The following is a 21,804-nucleotide window of genomic DNA, read 5'->3' on the forward strand; positions in this document are numbered from 1 at the left end:
ATAGTTATTCAGGGGCCTAGACTGATGAAGACCCTGCTGTCATCAGCTCTTGACCTGCAAGGAGACCCGGGGCATGGACAATCAGCTAGCAGGTATAAGAAGAGGGCAAGTAAATAATTACACAGAGGGTTGTCACAGGCTAGCAGCTAACATCACTTCCATTCACATTCTGCTGGCCAGAACTCAGTCATATGGCCCCAGATAGATGCAAAAAGGGCTGGGAAATGTAGTTCCTGCCTAGACGGCCACTCTCCAGCAACAACACTACACTTCAAAGTGAAAGCATGAATCTTCGCAAGATGGTTAACATCCATACTCACAAAACTCATTGACACAAATGTGTTAATACTTGATAACAAACTGAAAGCTTCCCAAAGAAGATTTGTTGGCAGAAATCAAGATGGACGATTTGGATGGGATCTCAGGCATATGAGAAGAGTACTGGGTTCCTCTCAATCTGTGATGGCCCTAGGGTATACATTGGTGCTGGTAGCATAGCACAGGGAGATCAGCTCTGCGCTTTGTGACCGCCTGGAGGGGTGGGAGGGAGGGAGACGCAAGAGGGAAGAGATATGGGAACATATGTATATGTGTGGCTGATTCACTTTGTTGTAAAGCAGAAACTGACACACCATTGTCAAGCAATTATACTCCAATAAAGATGTAAAAATAAATAAATAGGTGCTGGTAGATTGTTGGAAGGAACAAGGAAGAAATGTAAGGGAGAGGTTTTCAAAGTGGGTGATAAGTAAATGCATGACACTCTGTTCTGACCCCAACTGTAACAGAAGCAATTAGATGGCCTTACAAACCTTAGGCTACCTAAGAAAATCTGTTCATGATTATTCCTTCATCTTCTCTAAGTGAGTTTTAATGATCTCCCTCTTTCAATAATTGCTATGTTTCTAACCTCCCAGTGGTCCTGCAAATTCAAGTGAATTATGATTAGGAGCTACTAATTATAGTAATGAGATACAGGAAAGAAAAGACAAAGGGAAAAATTTATAAATATAATACATGTGACAAAAGTGGGCCAAGCTTCAGTCGACCGGCCTCCAGAGGCCTGGGGAGAAGAGGGCAGTATGTCAGTGAGCATTCCACCTGCTCACGCCCCGACACTCAAAGTCACACTGATTTCCTTTCCCTGGTAGCTTCTCTTTATCTCAGACCATTACACTGTGGCTCATGCTGTCCAGCTGGTCACACGGCAGATGGAAAGAGTATGTTTTAGTGACAGAGACATCCTCCAAACGTGCACCTCTGAAAAGAGGCAAGGCAGAGGGTTATATTCTTCATCCAGAGATAAAAAGTAGCTAGCTCTACATACTAAACTTGCAAGACTCAAACCAGAAAAAGCCAGCACTCAAGACTCTTCATAATAGTTTGACCTAAACATGAAGCAATTAAGAACACACACAGACCTTATAACATCGTGGAAACTCAAAAACTGACTCTACGTTGTCTCCAGGGCACGGGGAATCCCAGATTTGCCTTTCCCATCCTACTGAGCTGCTCCCAAGGGAGCCGTAGAAAGAAGCCACACCCTGCCCTTTGTGACTGGCTGTGGTGTGGGCAGCTGAGCACACATCTAAGGAAAGGAGTCTACGGGGAAAGCAGGGAAGTGAAGGAAACAAGGCAAATGCTGCCCTCCCCAGAGCTGATAGTCCTAAATCAGGACCCAAACGTGGCATAACTGGGAGCATCCGTGGTACAAAACTCCCTGGGAAACGCGGACAGAAGCCAGGGATGGGCGGTTCCAGTGGGACCAGACAACTATCAGTTGTTGCCAGCTAATGAACGGGGATTGAGCTAAACATCCAGTTTGGGCCGCACACAGGAGCAAAATTGGGTTCCAGTCTCCTGTGATTGGGAGTTTTCAGGAATAGACTGAAAATCAGAGTCAATTTTTCTAAGGAGTTATTGGCAAAACGTTCCTCCTTGCCAGGCTGGCACCCTTGAAGGACATGAAGGAACCCACCAAGAGTTCAGGAGGTTGCTGATCTACAGACAAACAAACAAACAAAAAAACAAATTCTAATGCCTTTAGCACCCCAGCAATGGTTACCTTTATACCAGCCTCCTACCCTCTGGCTAGCATCTGGCAAAAGTCAGCTTTACTTGCTAAAGCTTATGAATTCATCGAGACAACTACAGCAAAGACCTGGCCAGGGCAAAGACCAGCAAAGTGTTTCTAAAATTATCTATAATTTATTTCCTATCATCTTAATCCACTCATTCAATAGTTTCCATCCAACTAGAAATGTATGAATATTTAGTAAATATTTACTTGTCACCTACTCTGAGTCAGGCATGTTCCGATCACTAAGGCTATATTAGTCACTGAACAGGCAGAGTCACTTCTCTCATAGGATTTATGAGATAGCAAGAAGAAATCCGAATCCACCTCTGCTTCATTCATAACCTAATGAAAAAAGCACAACTCCTCTCCTTCCTTCACACAATTTACTACCTCATGAAGGGAGATAAACATATACTGAACATTTTACGAGGGCCCACTAGGGGACAGAGCGCGTGGCACAAAGACGAATAAGGTGTGATCCAGTCTAGTGGGGAAGACCACATATTCACAAAAGGTTACAGTATAGACAGGTGTTAAGGGTTTAATTGTGTCCCCACCTCCAAAAAGACATGCTGGCATCCTAACCTCCAGTTCCTCAAAACGTGACTCTATTTGGAATTAGGGTTATTGCAAACGTAAATAGTTAAGATGTGGTCATACCGGAGTAGACTCGTCATTCAATACGACTGGTGTCCTTATAGGAGAACAGCCGCATGAGGACACAGACAGGGAGAACGCCCTGTGACTGCAAAGGCAGAGATTGCAGTTATGCAACCACGTGAGGACACAGACAGGGAGAACGCCCCGTGACTGCAAAGGCAGAGATTGCAGTTATGCAACCACAAGCCAAGGAACGCCGAAAACGGCCAGCAAACCACCAGAAGCTGGGTTTCAGAGAGAAAGCGTGGCTCCGTGACACCTTATTTCAGACTTGTAGCCTCCAGAACCATGAGACGATAAATTTCTGTTGTCCTAAGCCATCCAGTGTGTGGTTCTTTGTTACGGCAGCCCTAGGAAACTAATCCACCTGTTAAGTGTTGTAACATAGCTAAGAACAGACTAGGACGGAAACAGAGGAGGAAGTAACTTGACTGTACCTGTGATGGGTGAGGAAGGCTTCCCACAGGAGATGCTATTTGCACAGTGCCTTGGAATAGAAATAGGACTTTGGCCAGACAGGTGGGAGAAGTCAAGACACCAAGGCCCTCTCCTAAGCCATACAGAGAGGATGCATGGAGGTAGAGGACTACAGGCAAGAGTGTAAATGGTAGACGATGCCACTGGAAAGTAAAGTGAGACCCAAATTATGTTGGCGCAGTAGGTAATAGGAGAACTTTAATTATGAGCAGATGAACAACAGGATCAAGTTTAATTTTTGGTAAGATATATTTGGCAACAGGGTGCTGAATATACTTGAGGAATGAGGACCAGGTAACACGTTACTCAAACAGATCATGAAGAAGTCAACTTAAGCAGGTGTGATATTGTGATATTATAAGAAACACATATTTGGTCTCTGTTCCAGTTCCCGGAACAGAGCTTTTAAAGCCCTTGGAAATTTCCTGAGTGCCTGGAATGAGAAGAATGTCTTTTGTTATTCATAATAAGCCCCTTTCAACCACACCTGAGTTTATGCTAATGAGGGGACTCGGAGGATAGGGGCTGATATCAAGGCAGTGGGAATAAAGGGGGGAAAGCAGAATTATTAAGATGTAGAACAGATGTCTGATGGGTGTGGAGGGTGTAAGAGGCATGAAAAAAAAAAACCAAGACGAGTTAAGGGCACAGACTCTTCTGCTACAATGCAGTTAAAATTCTGTCTCAGCTATTTGACCTTGGACAAGTTCTTTAACTTCCCTCGCACTGTCCTTACCTGTAAAATGAAGACACTAGCAGCATAAGGTGATGGGAAGGATGTAACGGCTTTTTATACAGACAGTGCTTAGGAAAGGCCTAGGACATATTAAGTGCTTTGTCCACATGTGCCATAGCAGCAGCGACATGTACTGGGGAATTCTTGGGCCAGGAAAATGAGGATTATAAGAACATCTCCAGAATCAAAAAGTTTTATGAGAGCACAAATAAGGAAGAGATTAGCTCCCGGTGAAGAGAAGCTGATATTGGAGGAGATGGAGCAAAGACACCCAGGTCGGAAACGGAAAGTTAGATGGGGGTAAACTGAAGGTGCGGGAAGGTGGCAGGTTCCCAGGGAACTGCTCTCACAGGCACGTCCAGAGACAGAAGGAGAGCAAGATCACAAAAGCCTTTCAAGACCACGTCTCAGAACTCACGCCAAGGTCAGCAGAGTTTCGGGAAGCTGAGCCTTCCAACTAAGGTGCTCCAGGGGCTGCCTGGCACTCACTCCACCTTCCTTTTTTTAAAAAAAAAAAAATATTTATTTGTTTATTTGGCTGCGCCGGGTCTCAGTTGCGGCACACAGGATCTTCGGTTCGGCGTGCGGGCTCTTAATTGCAGCATGCGGGATCTAGCTCCCTGAACAGGGATTGAACTTGGGTCCCCAGCACTGGAAGCACAGAGTCTTAACCACGGGACCACCAGGAAAGTCCCCCGCTCCACCTTCTTATGGTAACCTTCCTCCTATTTCCTTGAGGAATTACCACTTCTCTACTGGATTACTCTTTGGGATTAAATCAGGAGGCTTTACCTTCCCCTGACCAGGAGGTGGGTACCAAGTCCAGGCCAGGCCAGAAAGACCCTGCCTCTCTGGGATCGAATTGGGAGGGGAGTGAAGAAAAGACGGAATAAGGCTGGGGTTCACAGTCTCCAGCGGTGGTGCTGTGGAGCAATTCCTGCCTCAGAGCTACCTGGTTCCTGCCCTTTCTGAGCTGCTGCTTCTATCCTGTGAGCTGTCTACATTGTTTCTGTTAATTCCCTTTTGACTTGAATTAACCAGAGCCAGTGTCTATGGCTAACCATCAAAGATCCCTAACGCCCTAATGCAACTTCAACCAATGGGCCTTCCTGATCATTTGCTTTCAGAATAGAGGTATCAACAAGAAAATAGCAGAAAGTTGGAGGATGCCGCCCACTGCCCGGCAACCAAAAATCACCACCTGTGTCTGCCAAAGGTAGGATGTTGGAACCGGCTTTCTCCTTTCCCTTAGAGAAACCTGAGCCTGTTGTCTATCCTGTATTCAATAGACTGTGTGATATGTGACATCAGAGGTTATAATATGACCTAGATTTCCTACCTACATCAATCAGTTCATTAATCTCTTTTTCAGTTTTGTGGACACCAAGAAAGGGGTGCTGTTTCCAAAAACAAGTTCTCCCTTCTGAATACAGTTCCACCCTAGGAGACCCACTGATTGATTTCCCTCATCAGCACCTCACTGATGTTAAGAATAAAGGAATCTTCTCAGATCAGATCAGCCCAACTCTTTGCTCTGAGCTCAATTGTTCCCCAGGGCTTTGTTCAGTGAGGATTAGGTTTCTAACCAACAGGCCCTCCTGTTGGAGGCCTAAGGCAGAGACCATTCTAAAATCACATCTATTTCCACCAGAATCAGTGTTCTGATTCTTTCAAGTTCTCTTTCTATGGGCATGGTTGCAATATTCTTGTTACTACATCTGAGATTTGACATTCTTTCCCTTACTGATGCTTTGTACCTTTCAAATTTATTCACTCAACCAGTTCATACTGAGTCCTTTCCATGTGTTAGAACCAAATGTAGGCAGATTGTTCCATCCCTCGAGGGAAGTGAATGTTATTCATTTTGTATCCCATGCCTAGCTGAGCACCTGGCACAGGAAAAAAGGCCCAGAAACGTTTACTTGTCAAAGGAGAAGTTTGCTTCACTAACAGCTTTGCGCAAAGTAGATTTCAGTGTCCTATCATAGGATCCCATCTGACCCTCAGCTATTAGGGGATGTGGAGAGGGTGGGACTCCAGAGTCATTACTGCCTGACCCAAATCCTAGTTCCTTCCCTTCTGACTATGTGACCTCAGGCTAACAAATGCACTCTTGAAAGCACTCTTGATTTTGTGAGGCATGTATTACTAATCCCATTCTACAAAAGCAACCAAGTTGCTTTTGTAGAATGGGATTAGTAATACATGCCTCACAAAATCATTAAAAGCATTAAAGGAAAAAATGCATGAAAATCATTTCATAGCTTACCTGGCACATCGTATTTAAGAAATACATCTGGTACAAATTTTATAATCACCAATTCTGGTGTGTAAGAAATATAACTTTATTTCCTATAACTCATTTTAATTTCTGATTTGGGGCCCCTATTCTGCCCTGTATGAAAAATAAAACTCAGTTAAATCGAAAATGTTCTCTTGGTCCCTCTCCTCTCTGAAGTTATCCCTTAGTTCCAGCCAGCGCCAGCTTAGCGGTTGTGAGAATGGGGGCTTATAGCCCCCTTCTCAGGATAGAACTCATCTCATCCAGTCCTCGACACAGGCAATGAGCAGTGCTATCTAGAATAGCTCTCTGGAGCTAGTGATCCACTGAGATGTTGGCACACCATGGGCAGAGACTACCCATGTCCTGTCTTACCGAAGCACATCCCCCTGTGCTGTCTGCAAGACCCTTTCAGGTCTCTGGCATACACTCTCACTTGGTGTCTGTGCATAGGAACTTTCAGATGCCCTGCAGTACTGCTGAGCATCTGCAGAGATCTCCAAGGCCTTCTCCAGCCTAGGCACGACTAGCAACCGGTTCTACTGTACAATAGTACCTACCATGAGGACAACCAGAATTCCTCCATGAGATCAGCCACCTCCCTGAATCTCCCCTATGATGTCAGGCAAGAATTAACTCAGTTTGAGGTGGGGAGCGAGAAGAACTGGGCACAAACACAGAGTGGTAAGGGGCGGACAGGAGAGAGGAAGAGAGGTGGGAGGGAGGGAGGGGGAGGGGGAGACGGGAGGGAAGGGAGAGGGGAAAGAAGGAGGAAGAGAGGGGAGGGGAGGAGGGGGAAGGGAGAGGAGAGACAGGAAAGGAAGAGAAAAGACAGGGGACGGGGGAGAGAGCACAGAGAGGAGATAAAGAGAGAAAGGCAGGAGAGGAAAACAGGTCTTCCTTGCTTCTTCCCTACCGCCCCTCTCTCTCTTTTCCTGGTCAAAAGGTCTTTTTCTACTCAAGGCGAAACACTGGGAGGGGATGAGAGAGGGAGAATGTCAGGGAGAAACTCAATTAGGATGGTTCTGACTCATCACACTGACTTCCTCAATCCTTGTTTCACGCTTCTATTTTACATTTAGAAGCTAAGAATTGCTACATTTTCTGCAATTTACTTCTGACAGTTTCTCTGGGGTAAATGGTGGCTGGGAATGTTTAGGGCAAGGAAGAAAAAAAGCAGCTTAATCCAATCATTAACCTGTGACATCATTAAACCGAATGCACCATAAAAATGGGACTTGAGTGTAGATGTTGAAACCCTCTCCGAGATTTGAGTATCTCCTGGAAGAGCCCCCAGGGCAGCAGGGGCAGCCCCATGAGAGGTCGAGTCCCATGACTGTTAAGAAAGCCTTCCAGGCTCAAGGAGGAGAGAAGACCCCAGAGCTCCAGGGCACAGGGGATTCAGGATGCGAAGCCTAGCTCTGGCCCAGTCTCTTATCCAAGTGTGCCCATGGGTTTCAAATGGCTTTTATTTTCCCATTCTCTTCCAGACCGCTCGCACCTGCCTCCCTTATCTTGTCAATACTGACATATCTTTAGTAGCTTCTTGACTTGGGGAGCCAATCAGCCGATTGACTCTTGTGCTGTGTGCTAGCTCCCTCAATCACATATTCCAGGACTGTTGTCTGCTCTTTATTTTTCATCTACAGATGGCTTCATAAAAGCCATTCGTCTTATTCTGAGAAAAGTCCAAGTGGTAGCTGGATATTCGTTTAAGATGCAAATCAGGTTATGCAGGTGGCATAAAATAACAGCAGGCTTTAAGAATCACGGATGAGGGGTGGAACTGACACAAACACCGTGATGAAAGCACAACTTCTCCCGCCTGCTCTCCTTAAGATCAACGCCTTCGCGGTGGGACTGATTGCTCTTACATGTAGACCGTATAAATAAGATTCTAAACAGAATGCTCTCCCTGAATTCCTCTTCATGTTCATCCACATCTTAGTCCAGAGGCCAGCAAACTCTTCCCCATGAAGGGTCAAATACTAAGTATTTTTGGCATTGAAGGCAATCCGGTCTCTGTTGGAACTACGCGATTCTGCAAATGGAGTGTGACAATACGTACTTGAATGAGCATGGCTCTGTGCCAATAAAACTTTATTTATAGACACTGAAATTTGAATTTCTGGAATGCTCACAAATCATGAAATATTATTTTTCTCTTGATTTTTTTTCTAACTATTTGAAACTGTAAAAATTATCCTTATGCTCTCCAGTCATACAAAGCAGGCAGCGGACTGGGTCTGGCCCGCAGGGTGTACTTTGTTACCCTCTGACTTAGATCATCATAACCTAATAGGATAAATCTCAATTCTAACAAACAATTCTGGTCCCAAGTAATACAGGAAACTTTACTAATCCATCTCTTTTTGAGTATATGATACAGGAGGAGGGGGCTAGAGTTTATATATTTCTTTAGAAATAATGCAGAATTATAAGATTCCCATAAACTTCATAAAACAAACTACTTTCAAAGTCTCTACTGGAAATTCATTCTTACTTAATCTTTGAAAGTGTGACAGTGTCCTTTATTGGCAGTATTTTATTGGCCTATGTTGAATAGGCCTGTATTCAGTCAAAGAAATTGTATTTCTTTGTGTTTAGTCTATAGTCCAGAAGTTTCATTCGTCCATTCTAGCCTTACCACTACCACCTATTTTCAGTTTGAATTAGTGAGTTGTCCATATCCAGGAATTTTGTTCCAGACCAACTGTTAAGGCACATGTTGCTCATGGTTGACAATGTACTTGACCCCTCACTGGACACCTCCATGCTATGATTTCAGAGGCATTGCTCAAGAACCTATACTCCTCCCAACAGCCTTTCCACCAATATAAAATTTTTCAAAAAAGGACTTCCCTACTCCACACTCAGATTTCCTCCATGAATGGTGAGTTTTGATTTGAGGAATTGGGAAGGACAAAAAGAATAAAATTTGAAGGGTGCTATATTTGTACTGGGGGAAGCAGGGGGTAGGAATACAGAGATAAAGCAAGAAATTACAGAACATCCCTTAAGTTTGGGGAGCCCAGGACAAGGAGGCTTGTGCCTCATTTCCTGAAGTATAGCCCAGGGAGCCTACTGGCTTTGCAAGAAGTCCTCTTGTCCAGTTTGGTCTCCAAAAGTGCTGGGGCAAGAATTCTGAGCTCAGCCTCACAAAGCATGTGGCCAGACGACATCTCAAAATTTCTCACTGGTGTCTGTCAATCCCACCCCCACCAGGCCCAAAAATGGCTCAGAAGAGGCCAGCCCAGACCTCAGAGATGAGGGAAGACAGAGACCAAAGAACAAAATACAGCAAAGACAAGGTGGCCCCATGCAGATGGAGGATAATTATGGACCACATGGCCCTGCCCCCACTGATGGTTAGCTCACCCTCTGAGGAAAAGAAAACCGGTGGGAAGGGGAGTTTTCCAAATAACTATTTACCTAAAATCCAGAAGAGAGTAAATTTACCTTAAATTGACAAGATTAGAAATTTTCTGCAATTAGGAGAAATACCGGCTCAAAAATCTAAATTAAAAGTAGAAATAATACAGCAGTAGGTAACGGTAGTAGTACAGTGGTAATAATAACAGTGATAACAGTAATATACAGTAGTAGCAGTTATAGTCATGGTAACAGCAGTAGTAACATAGTGGTAGCAGCAGTAATAACAGGAGTAGGCAGTGGTGGTGGTACTAAACAGTGGCTAACATTTGAGTGCTTTCTATTTGCCAGGACTTGTTTTAAGTATTTTACATAAAAGTGCTCATTTAATCCTTACAACAATCCTACGAGATAGGTATTTATCCCCATTTTACAGATGAAAAAAACGTTGACACAAGAAAAAGATAAAAACTTGAACAAAGAGGGCTTCCCTGGTGGCGCAGTGGTTGAGAGTCCGCCTGCCGATGCAGGGGATACGGGTTCGTGCCCCGGTCGGGGAAGACCCCACATGCCGCAGAGCGGCTGGGCCCGTGAGCCATGGCCGCTGAGCCTGCGTGTCCGGAGCCTGTGCTCCGCAATGGGAGAGGCCACAACAGTGAGAGGCCCGCATACCGCCAAAAAAAAAAAAAAAAAACTTGAACAAAGAAAGACTCGATGAATATTTGTTCAGTGGATAAATGGGTTCATTTAGGAACTCTATTATAAACAGGAAGTGGTTCCCACACAAAATCAGAAGGATGTGGGTATCCCAAAATCACTGGCAAAGCTCTGGATTTGGGGAAAGGAAAAAGTTAGGGGAGGAACCTTAAAAAAAAAAATCAATCAGTAAGAGAACACAGATAATGACAGGTAACCAATACAGGCTAACTTGTTATCAACTCACCTTTTCTCTCTTATAATTTCCTCTATCCCTTCACACCAGTTCCCAACGGATTCCTTTATTCTTCCTCTGAAATAATGTTATTAGTGGTATCAACTTCCAAAATGAAGTTTCTAGAGCGAGTTTTTCCTGCTATACTGCAAGCAGTGGGCAAGGCTGAGGAGGGAAGGAGCTGGCAGGAAGAACATATCTTTAAGCCCAGATGGGCCAATGATTGAAAGATTACTGGAGCCCACAGCTACTCGTGATCCAGACACTGCCCCCCCCTCAGCCATGGCCTCATCTCTTTAGTGATTTAATACCCTGTCATGTGATTGCTTTCTCTCCATGCAAAAGTCCTTAGTGATATATTTATACTTTAAACTTAAAGTGATTTTAAGTCTTTTAAAAATGGTGGTTTCCTACTCAGCCACAGGGAAGGTTTGCAGTCCCAATTAGGAAACGAACTGAAGGGATTCTTGGGCTTGTGTGCAACCTGGCCTCCTTTCCGAGAGCAGACAACACGGACCCTGGCTGATCATGCCACCTAGCGGCACACGCATTCTCCCGCGAGCCTCCTTCGATCTGAAATGAGGGTGCCCAGCCATCAGTTAAATTATCCCATCTCACAGCCTATGAATTTCAATAAATCTACCATCTGTTCACCTTCTGTGTGGGAGTTCAATCATCTTCTTGTCAGGGGGATTATTCTACAGCAATTACCTAGGTCTTTATCACCTCTCATTGAGCTGCAGCAGCATCTCTGTAAATCCGACAGCTTTTCAACCACTGTTTTGTAGACAGGACAGTCTCTAGGGTTAGAGCGCAGAAGAATATCTTAACTGGGAGGGGGACCCACAACGTAATGAAGTGAGCAGGTTTTCCTTTGAGCCGTGGAGCAGGACCACAGAGCCTTCATTGCAGGCTCGTTGAAGGGTCAGGACTAGAAGAAGGGAGAAGCCACACTGGAGAGAGGAGCCTCACGCTGAGAGGTGCTGTCAGGAGATGCGGGGGCCACCTCCAACTCTGCCATCAGCCCACTGCGCGACTGCGCGCGGTCAAGGCTACCCTCTGGGCCTCAGTTTCCTCTTCTGCAACATGAGGAGGAATGGGTGACCCCTGAAGTGTCCTGTAGCTCTGAAACTGTAAGATCCTTGTGAGTGGAGAATGGGAGCGTGCCGAGCAGCCCCCTCCTGCAGGCACCACCCACTTGCTGAGCTCCACTGAGCTGCAAAGTAAAAGCATAGCTAGAAAAAGAAAACGTCGCGACTACCAAGGTGATCTGAATGCCTTTTTTTTTTAATTTAGATATAACTGACATACAGCTTCCTATGGGTATCAGGGGAATGCTTTTTAAATTTGGATTATTATTAATGGTATTTTCTTGCACAAAATAGGCATATCTCATTTCACTGTGCTTCACTTTACTGCACTTCGCAGATGCTGCAGTTTTTACAGATTGAAGGTTTGTGGAAACTCTGTGTCAGGCAAGACTGCCAGCACGGTTTTTCCAAAAGCATTTGTTCACTTCATGTCTCTGTGTCACACTGTGGCGATTCTCGCAATATTTCAAACTTTTTCATTAGTATTATATTTGTTATGGTGATTGGTGATCAGTGATCTTTGATGTTACTATTGTAAAAAGATTATGACTCACTGAAGGCTCAAATAATGATTAGCCTTTTTAGCAATAAAGTAATTTTTAATTAAGGTATGTACATTGTGTTTTTAGACATAATGCTGTTGTACACTTAACAGATTACAGCAGAGTGTAAGCAAACTTTTATATGCACTGGGAAATGAAAAACTTCTCGTGGCTCGCCTTATCACAATATTGGCTTTATTGCAGTGGTCTAGAACCGAGCCCGCAATATCTCCGAGGTATGCCTGTATGTGAAAGGGGAAACAAAGGCTTAGGGAGGCTAATTTGTTCACGATTACCCCTAGAAAATGGGAAGCTGGGATTTAACTCATGCCGTTTGGTTCCAAAGTGCAAGCTCTTAAGTACAGTGCTATACTGGAAGGCTTCGTGGAAAAGCAGAATTTTAGGACAAGGTGTAGGTCCAAAGAAAGGACGGAAGCGTTTCAGAGGAGAGCGTATATGTATATCTCATAAATGTCCAGCATTACCTTCATACCGGTTCAGTTCTGATGACTTGCCATCTAATCACATATCCAAACAAGCTGACTGTAGCCCTAAGGTCCTCAAACCCTGTTCATTTCATAAGAACACTAAATTCCTAGCACCCTTTCAGTTAGAGTGAGAACAAGGGATTGGGTTCCGGCCAATGCGACGTGGGCAGAAATCCTGTACACTATCTGAGAGTGGCCATAAAACCCTGTGTGCTTCACACTCCTTCCCTCCCATTCAGGCAGCTGGAAGTGAAGGACTCCAATATAGCAGCACCACAGGATGAGAAAGCCTCCATCCCTGCATCGGCGCTTTGAGGGAAGCCTTATGAAGGTTGCCCCACCTGCACTGGGCTGTGATAAAGTGAGAAACAAATCTTTATTTTGTATCCTATTGATATTTGGGGGTCACTTGTTACAGCTTTCTAAATTTTGATTATTATTAATGATAGTTTCTTGTAGAAAAGTAGTCAGCAGACCACTAGTCAGTAGACTGGCCAATAGTAATGGCACCTTATCTCCTGCCTGCCCAGGATCCAATACCGTTTCTTCTTTCTTCTGAATCCAGTCCCAATTCCCCTCCTCTAGTACCTAGATTTTTCTGGAACTTCAGTCCACAGGGTTCAGAAAGGGACACCAGCACCTCTCCCCAGCTCTAAGGCCTGGCAGCATATTCCAGTCCCCACACCAGCCAAATAAGAGGCAATCTTGGGACTGTTTATGAAATTTACTGTGAAAGAGAAACTTTTTCTATCCGGAAGGCTAAGCTGGACAATATAAGCCTGGAGGTGCTGGGAGGTCCCTGTAGAAGACAGCTTGCCCTAGAACAAAGTTAGCATGCGGGGCAACACACTATGAGAGGGGCAGAGAGTAAGGAGAAAGGGGAGGAGAGAGGGGAGGAGGCAAGGGGGGGGGGACAAAGGGAAACAGAGCGGGGAGAAGAAAGGAAGGGGTGTGAGGTGTGAAGGACGGGGGTGTGGGGAGTAAGAGCCGAGAGGGAGGGTACAGAGTGGGGATCAGACAGAGAAACGGGCTGCAACACGGAAACAGAAATTGGCGGGCAGAGGAGGAAGGGGAGCGGGGGGGGGGGACGGTGGAGGAGGGAGGGGAGCGGGGGGACGGTGGAGAAGGGAGAAAGGGAGAGGGAGAAAGAGGAGAGGATTAATGGTTGGGGGATGGGAGCTAAGGAGGAGAAGAAATGCAGAAGGAAAGAGAAAGGGGGAGAGGGAGAGAGGAATGGAAAGAGAGAAGGAAGAGAGATCCTTATTGGGGTCCAGGCTGGGCCCTGGGTCCAGCCATACCTAGTCATCCTCACCCCTGGACTTCTCTGTTTATGAGTCAAATTTTCTTTTGCATTTTATCCATTTTAATTGGGGTCCTGCCACATTCTAGAGGGATTATTTTTTATAGTCTCCAGAACAACCTTAAAAATAGATGACACATGGACACATCGTTATGTAAGACAATCGACAAAAACTATCCTCTACCAAAATAAGAATTTTCAATATTCAAAGTATCTCTATCGATTTATCCTTTTAGTCCTTCCCAGATGAGTTCTTCAGTCCTCTCCTAGCCTCACATTCTATTACATTATCTGATTGGATTCTTTTCTCTCTCCCTTCTTGTTCCCTATTCTAAGTTGTTCTGCGTTTGCCGCCTTTTCCTGATGCAACTTGCATTGTTTCCATCTTTTACATAATCATTTAGAATTCTGTAAGGGTCCCAGGTGTCAGCCCCTTCAGTCCCTTCAGTCCCATGTCTACTCTCAGCACTGCGATGGTTGCTACTAAGGCCCATGAACTTGATCCCACAGGCTGCCGGCTCTAGGTGCTGCAGCTCAAATCACCCAACATGAGTCAACAGTGAGCGAAGATTCATTATTCTGAATGTCCCTAACGTCACTATCTCAAGAGCAGAAATTTGAAATGCTCCAATTCACCAGGGCAAAAAAAAAAAAAAAATGGTGAAAATGTGCTTGCCACAAAGAACAAATGCAAGAGAGACAGACACAGAGACAGAGAAAAAGATTCTGTGTGTCCACAGGGGCACAAAGCCTAGAAGGAAAGGGTAGAAGATAAATTCCAAGGGTCTAGTTCGCAAATGCTCATCAGGGAATAAAACACTCTGCATTCTCTAGAGACTGAAAAAGAAAGATATGATGTGTGGAATTTTAAAAGGCGAAAGAAGGAAAGCACGTTAGCCAAAGCCAAGGGAGCCATTGTACAGACTAGGGGCAAACATCACCTCCTCTCTCAGTGACAGCACCTGAAGGACAGTGGCCGGGAGCGAGCCCTGCACACCAGGGACTTACTTATTTTCCCAGCATATTTCATCATCATTCAAGAAAGTTCAAGCAAAACGATATATGTGACATTTGGGCACGGGTCTTTTTCAAAGAGAAAAATCAACCCAGCCAAGCTAATTGTCCTCATGCATCAGCCACCCTGCCCCCCCCACCCCACCCCCCACCGCCAGGCTTCCACCATTCACGCACAGAACTGCAGCCAGGAGACTGTTCAGTACAATCCCAGAGGATACTCTTAGGACTAGTTTATTAACATACGCAATTCCTGTCAACAGTGGCCCCAGTTTTTCATGTATCAATGAATTTCAAGACTCTGTAAAATTCTGGATCCAGATAAAAGGACAATGTAGACAAAGAGCTCAGTTTTTTTCTAAAAAGAAATGGAAATTGTATTTCCTACAATTAAGTTTTGTTGGTTTGTTTTTGGGTTTGCAGGGTGGGGAAGAAGTTATCATGATGAAAACATTTTTTTTTTTTTTTTTTTTTTTTGCGGTACGCAGGCCTCTCACTGCTGTGGCCTCTCCAGCTGCGGAGCACAGGCTCCAGACGCACAGGTTCAGCGGCCATGGCTCACGGGCCCAGCCGCTCCGCGACATGTGGGATCTTCTCGGACCGGGGCACGAACCTGTGTCCCCTGCATCGGCAGGCGGATTCTCAACCACTGCGCCACCAGGGAAGCCCTGAAAACACTCTTGATTCAATTTAAAACCACCCAACTCCTTCCTTCATCTGGACCTCCATGCTCAGGAGCTCGAGGGACAAAGGGAGCCCCTCCACTTTGGCCAGGGCAGTGAACCTGAATCCTCATCCTTCTTACTAACCCGTGAAATGAGATGAGCAACTTGAAAGGAAACCCAAAGCACCTTCTCTCTCATTCCCCGGGGCCTGCTCGGCATCCACAGCTCCAAGACCTGCCCTCACCTCCCCCCTTTTTATCCAGGGCAGCAACCCAACCTAAACTGCCCACAGCCGCGGCCCCCCGACCCCAACTACCATCCACACTTCCACCAAAGGTACCCACCCAGTCTTATAACAACTGAAACTAAAGGTGGGAGGAGGAGAGGGAAGCTTGCCCGTGTTCCTCCTAACCCAAGGTAGAGCAATATCCTACCTCTTCCCCACCTTCCTCCACTTGCCAAAGGTACGGTCATTCCCCAATGGCTATCCTGAGTTATATGACCCTGGGGGCTGAAAACCCATTTCTCTGCAGGGACTACCAGAACCTCTCCCTGGATCTCCTAGTGTGACTATGATTCTATGCCTTGTACCAACACCAGCAAAAACTCAAATGTGAAAGTAGATTATAAGATGTGGCATTATAGAGAGCTATCAGCTTTATCCCCATCCTTGTAGCTTTTTAGGAAAAAATAGGTAGAAATAAGATCTGTCTTTCTAATAAGACAACATAAAACATGGATTCCATTTTTTTATTTCCAAATATCTTTTTTTTGTTGTTTTGTTTTGTTTTGTTGCGGTACACGGGCCTCTCACTGTTGTGGCCTCTCCCGTTGCGGAGCACAGGCTCCGGACGCGCAGGCTCAGCGGCCATGGCTCACGGGCCCAGCCGCTCTGCGGCATGTGGGATCTTCCCAGACCGGGGCACGAACCCGTGTCCCCTGCATCGGCAGGCGGACTCTCAGCCACTGCGCCACCAGGGAAGCCCTATTTCCAAATATCTTGCTTCGCCAAGCCTCAAATGACCATTTATAAAGATTAACCTGGCTATATGTGCAAGGATTCATCCATCCACAGATGTGAATGCCAGGTTGAATCTACCTTCAGTGATCCCTGAAAGACCAGAAAAGAACATTTGGCCACTTCCTTGCAACCTCAGTCGTAACAGTGACATTAGTAGTGGTCATCACTATTTGCCACACATGTTACATAAATAAATTTAATTATCACAAAAATGCTCTGTGGGAGGGAGTCTTATCTTCCCCCATTTTATAGATAAAGGAACCGAGGCAGTTACTCACTGAAAGTCACACAACCAGCTGAGTCAAGATTTGAATTCAGATCTCTGGTTCAAGAGCCCAAGATCTAAAGCATTCCTCTCCACTACCTCCCTGTGCCCATTTAAAATAAGGTATTTTGTTATACAATATTAGACAGATAACTCATTGCTAGCGATACTGCCTGAAACAACAGGACCTAAGAAGAAAAGAAAGCTGGGTGTGACTCAACCAAAGAAATCGGTAGATATTATTTTGCTCAAAACTTTCATGGGAGAAATCATTCCATTATGTTTATGGCCTTATGTCAAAAGAGGACAGTTTGACTTTATTTCCTGGAGTCCTCTGGTTTTTAGTGGGTCCCACGTGAGAAATCTACTGGAGACTTTTCAATGTTGCACAAAGCTGCCAATCACATTTATTGACTTTCTGCCCTACCAGCAGTGGGAAGAGTGACATCATCCCTCAATCCACGTAACAGATCTTGACAATGAATGAGCACATCTTTTTGCACTCCAGAAAAGCAAATATTTTCTGGGGGAAAAAAGAACCAACTTCTTAGGCATAATGAACCCACATATTAATGTCATTCTGCTACTCTTGCTAATTCTGGAAACAGGAAAGTAGTCATGCCATGTCGCTCTCAAATTTTAAAACCACGCACATCATCAAACACAAATGACTTTTCAACTTTGTCCTTTGATTGGTTGTGCTTTTCTGCAAGCAACTACTTAGACACCAACTGATGGAGAAGAGAAGCTGTTTAATACCACTTAAAACTTATGTTTTGGTTTTTGTTGCAGGTATCTAGTTATCATCGAAGCAACAGAGCCCTTTAGTAATTACAAAATGCACTTCATTAACTAGTTGAAAATCTATATCTAACTAAGTAAGGAAAGCAATAATAAATTGACTTTGGATTGCTAAGAATCCTTAATATTAATGTAGGGAGGTGGTAAAGGTCTCTTTTAAGGTTTTTACAAGACTGCTGTTGACAAATGAATCGCCAGGTAGTGCCTCAACCCCAGATAAGTAGTTTTGCTTATACATTTCCTTCTAATGAGGAATGAAATCTGCCGTCTGTTGCTGAAAAAAGGCCTATAGAACTCAATTCTAAGAAAAGGTAGGTGCAGAGATAGAGAAGCACCTGATGGGTCAGTAGTTGTAGAAGATAAAAAAGCTGTACAAAAATTCAGAGGATATTTTCAAGATTTGGAAAAATACTGATACTGAAATTAAATACAAATGATTTGATAAGTGCAGTCTTGCACTGTTTTGCTTACCCCATGTAAATTCTATTTCTGTATTTCAGAGCACAGAATATGACACAATGTCTGCTATGGGAAGATGATTTAACTAGACTTGTATTTTTAAAAGGACCACTTTGTCTGCCATGTAGAGAACCAACTGCAGGGATGCAATACCAGAGCTCAGAACAGTTTAGAACAAAAACAGTTCAGAAGCTGTTGCAGTAATTCAACATGGTAGCATCCGGAAGGATGAAGATGGAAATAAAGGGAAGTAGACAGATTTGGAAAAGGTACTTAGGCAGGGGTATGGTCAGGTATCAGAGATGGGTTGGATGTGGAGATGAGAAGAGGAACTAGTTAAGGTTTCTGATTCAGTGGGTGGTAGTGATGTGTACTGAAAAAGGGAACACTAGTAGAGTGAAGAGTTTGTGATATGATAAACATATTTTGGACCTGTTGAATTTGAGGTACCTGCAAGACATCCAAGTAGACATGAGACAAAAGTGATTGGATATGCACAGTAATCTCTAAGGCCCAGGCAACAATCTACTATGTATCAGACACCGGACTAGATGCTGGGGATGGAGCAGTGAAAAAGTTAGACATCACCCCTGCCCTGTGGAACTTGGAGTCTTGGTGGAGAGAAGGGCTGTAAACAAGCAATCACTTAAGGGAATAAATGGAAGAGCCATGAAAGGAAGTATTTCAAGACAGGCAAGGGTCAATCACATCAAATGATGCTGAGAGACGGAAAAGGACACTGACAGAGCTCTCTATTGGATTTGGTAACATGAAGGTCACAGTAATCTCGACAAGAGCTATTTCAGTAGAATTCCAAAGACAGAAGCCAGAATCAAGTGAGTTGAAAAGAAAACTGCAAAGTAAGGAAACAGAGACAGTGACTATAGAATATTTGTTCAAAAAGTTTCTCTGAGACGGGGAGTAGCAAAATGGAGTAGTGACTAGAAAGGGACATTGGTTAAGGAAGAGTTATTTAAGATGGATGATTGTAAAGCCATGCTTGTATGTTAGGGAATAGTCCAGCAGAAAAGGAGAAAGTAATACACTGCATGAGCCAACTCAAGAAAACCAGAAAACATATTGAAAGCACAAGAGTTATTCTTTGGGGAGGTTGTGATAGAAGGGCGCACTGGTGGGCATGGGGGGGGGACTTCTAAGGTACAAATAATGTTCTGTTTCCTGATTTAGGTACTAGTTAAATAAGTGTGTATATTTTGTGAAAATGTTTCAAGAGGTAAGCTTATGTGTGCTCCTTCCTGTGTGTATACTGTATATCAGCAAAACGTTTTTATAAGTGGAAGTACTGGAAAGGAGAAAACAAAAACCATAGTTTTTTTGCAAGTGATATAATTGTCTGTATAGAAAACCCTGACAAATTTATAAACTATTATAAATAAAAAGTAATTTTAGCAAAGCGGCTGCATATGAGAACATACAAGTCAACTGTACCACAACAAAAAAACAGAAGAAATAATTTTTTAAATACAACATTTACAATAGAAACAAAAACTATAAAATACCTAGCAAGAAATTGACAAGATATACATTCAACCTGGATACAGAAAATTGTGACATTTTACTGAAAGATATTCAAGAAAAAACAGAGCACTATATTTGTTGATGAATAGGAAGATTTGATTTTGTAATGATGTCAGTTCTCCCCCAAACTGATCTAGACACTCGATGAAGCTCCAGTCAAAACCCCAACAGGATTTTGTGGAACTTTATAAACTGATTCTAAAATGCAGATGAAATAGTAAAGGACCAAAAAGAGCCAATACACTTCCAGCAAAGAAAGGAAGGGAGGACTTGCCCCACCATGTGTTGGGACTTATTATAAAGCTAGGTAACTACCTGTAAAGTAACTAGGACAGTGTGAGAGCAGCATAGAGCTGATCTGAACAGCTCATCCCACGTATGGAACTCTGTTATATAACTAAGGGGCCCATATAATTTATCATCAAAACCGGAACACTATACGGGGAACTACTGATTCATAATTATGTCAGGCCAACAAACATAAACCATTACTGAACTGGACAAGTGAGGGTGCAGACTCAGTACATCTATGACACAGTTGGAAGAGAGCAAGTAGAAACAGCCTTTCATGGGAACAAAGACACTTCATCTGCAGATACAAGTGGGAAATGGGGAATGGATCAAGATATAAGAGGGTTGTTAGATTTGACGATGGGTATTTGGCCTGCCTTTTACTTTTATTTCCTCAATAAATTCTGAGGCAAAGTCATCAGTTGAAGGTAAATGGGAAAGGAGCCTCAGAGTTGGGAGTGAGAGAAGACTGTCTAAGTGTTCCAGAGAGTAGAACGAACATACAGTACTCGTAGGTGGAGTAGGATTGCCAAGCAGTGTCAAGGGTTAATTTTAGATTTATGTCACATGTTTATAAATAAAAGAGCACAACAGTGCATTTTCCTCCTGCAACGTGTAGCTGCTTAACTAACGAAAATGACAAATGGTGTAATCTAAACTAGGTAAAAGAAAAAAAAAAGAATATAAAAAGGGGGATGATAGACAATGTAAATGCAGTCAGGCAATGGATTAGAAGTCTGCCGGGTGATAGGACTAAAGAAGGTGAGCTGGGAGGATGGGATGGGTGTCAGAGAGCAGGTTCCTTAAAACCAAGATGTTTTAAGTGATACTGCCATTTCTTGGTGATAATAATGGTCAAGGAGCCACGGGAATGGGGGATCTGGAAATACTATTACTTGAGTCACAAAATCATGGATCATAAAATGTTAGTTCTGAGGTCCAGAGTGGTGAAGTGACCTGCCAAACGCGGTAAGGGAGAACACATACTGAACTCTCATTATTGGCCATGAACCCAAGGGCAAAGGTATGACAAGCGTCATACATTCATCAAAGGGAAGCTTTACTTCTCGGCAGTTGCAATCTCTCTGCCACTCATTTTATTAACTTGGAGGTCAAGTAGGAGAGGCAAGAAAAGGCACACTTTTATTTTTACATCATTATGGGAGCCAACTAGGAAAATTATTAATAATAAAGTTGCTGAGTATTTGCCATGTGTGAACACTGGCAGCTGTTCTGGTGGTGGTCTGAGGTGGGGCGTGACCAACCTCCTCCTTACAGGCCTTCCTTATCGGTCCTACAGGCCTACTGGGAAAAATGGACTCACACAAAGAAACCGAAGTAATAGCAGGAGATGGTAGGGGAAAGGGGCCCAAGTCTGCAGGGATGGTCTGCGGGTTGCGAGCCAGCACTCTCATCACCCTAAGTAAGCATTATAAAGTAAGCGTGCTTGCTAGATACACAGAGCTTCTAGAGAAATCGTCTACAGCTCCTAGACTGCAGTCCAAGCCCCTCCCATTCAGCAGCTCTGCATCTCCCACGGCAGGCTGGTTAAAATCTCTCTAACGTCTTCTTGGGATCTTCCTAGCCCACATCATCAGAAGAGGGAGAGCTTCCGTTCATTTTTGGATTCTGCACTAATATGAAGGGAGTCAGTGGGGCAGGGGGCCAAAACAAAAACGAATCAAAAATGCAAATGACTTCAAAACCCAGGTTTCACTGTGAATCTGGTTGAAATGTTTTGCTTTTCTTCTTCCTCAAATCCGCAATCCTTAGGCTTTGGTAAACCCGTGT

At 44.1% G+C, this 21,804-nt stretch overlaps 1 protein-coding gene across 1 annotated transcript in view; it reads right to left on the reverse strand.

Annotated features, from left to right (window-relative positions):
• SYT16 (synaptotagmin 16) overlaps positions 1-21,804 on the reverse strand; it is a 280,210-nt gene that overhangs the window by 225,801 nt on the left and 32,605 nt on the right. The window lies entirely within an intron of this gene.

Source organism: Pseudorca crassidens, chromosome 1, assembly GCF_039906515.1.
Source record: "Pseudorca crassidens isolate mPseCra1 chromosome 1, mPseCra1.hap1, whole genome shotgun sequence".
NCBI lineage: Eukaryota > Metazoa > Chordata > Mammalia > Artiodactyla > Delphinidae > Pseudorca > Pseudorca crassidens.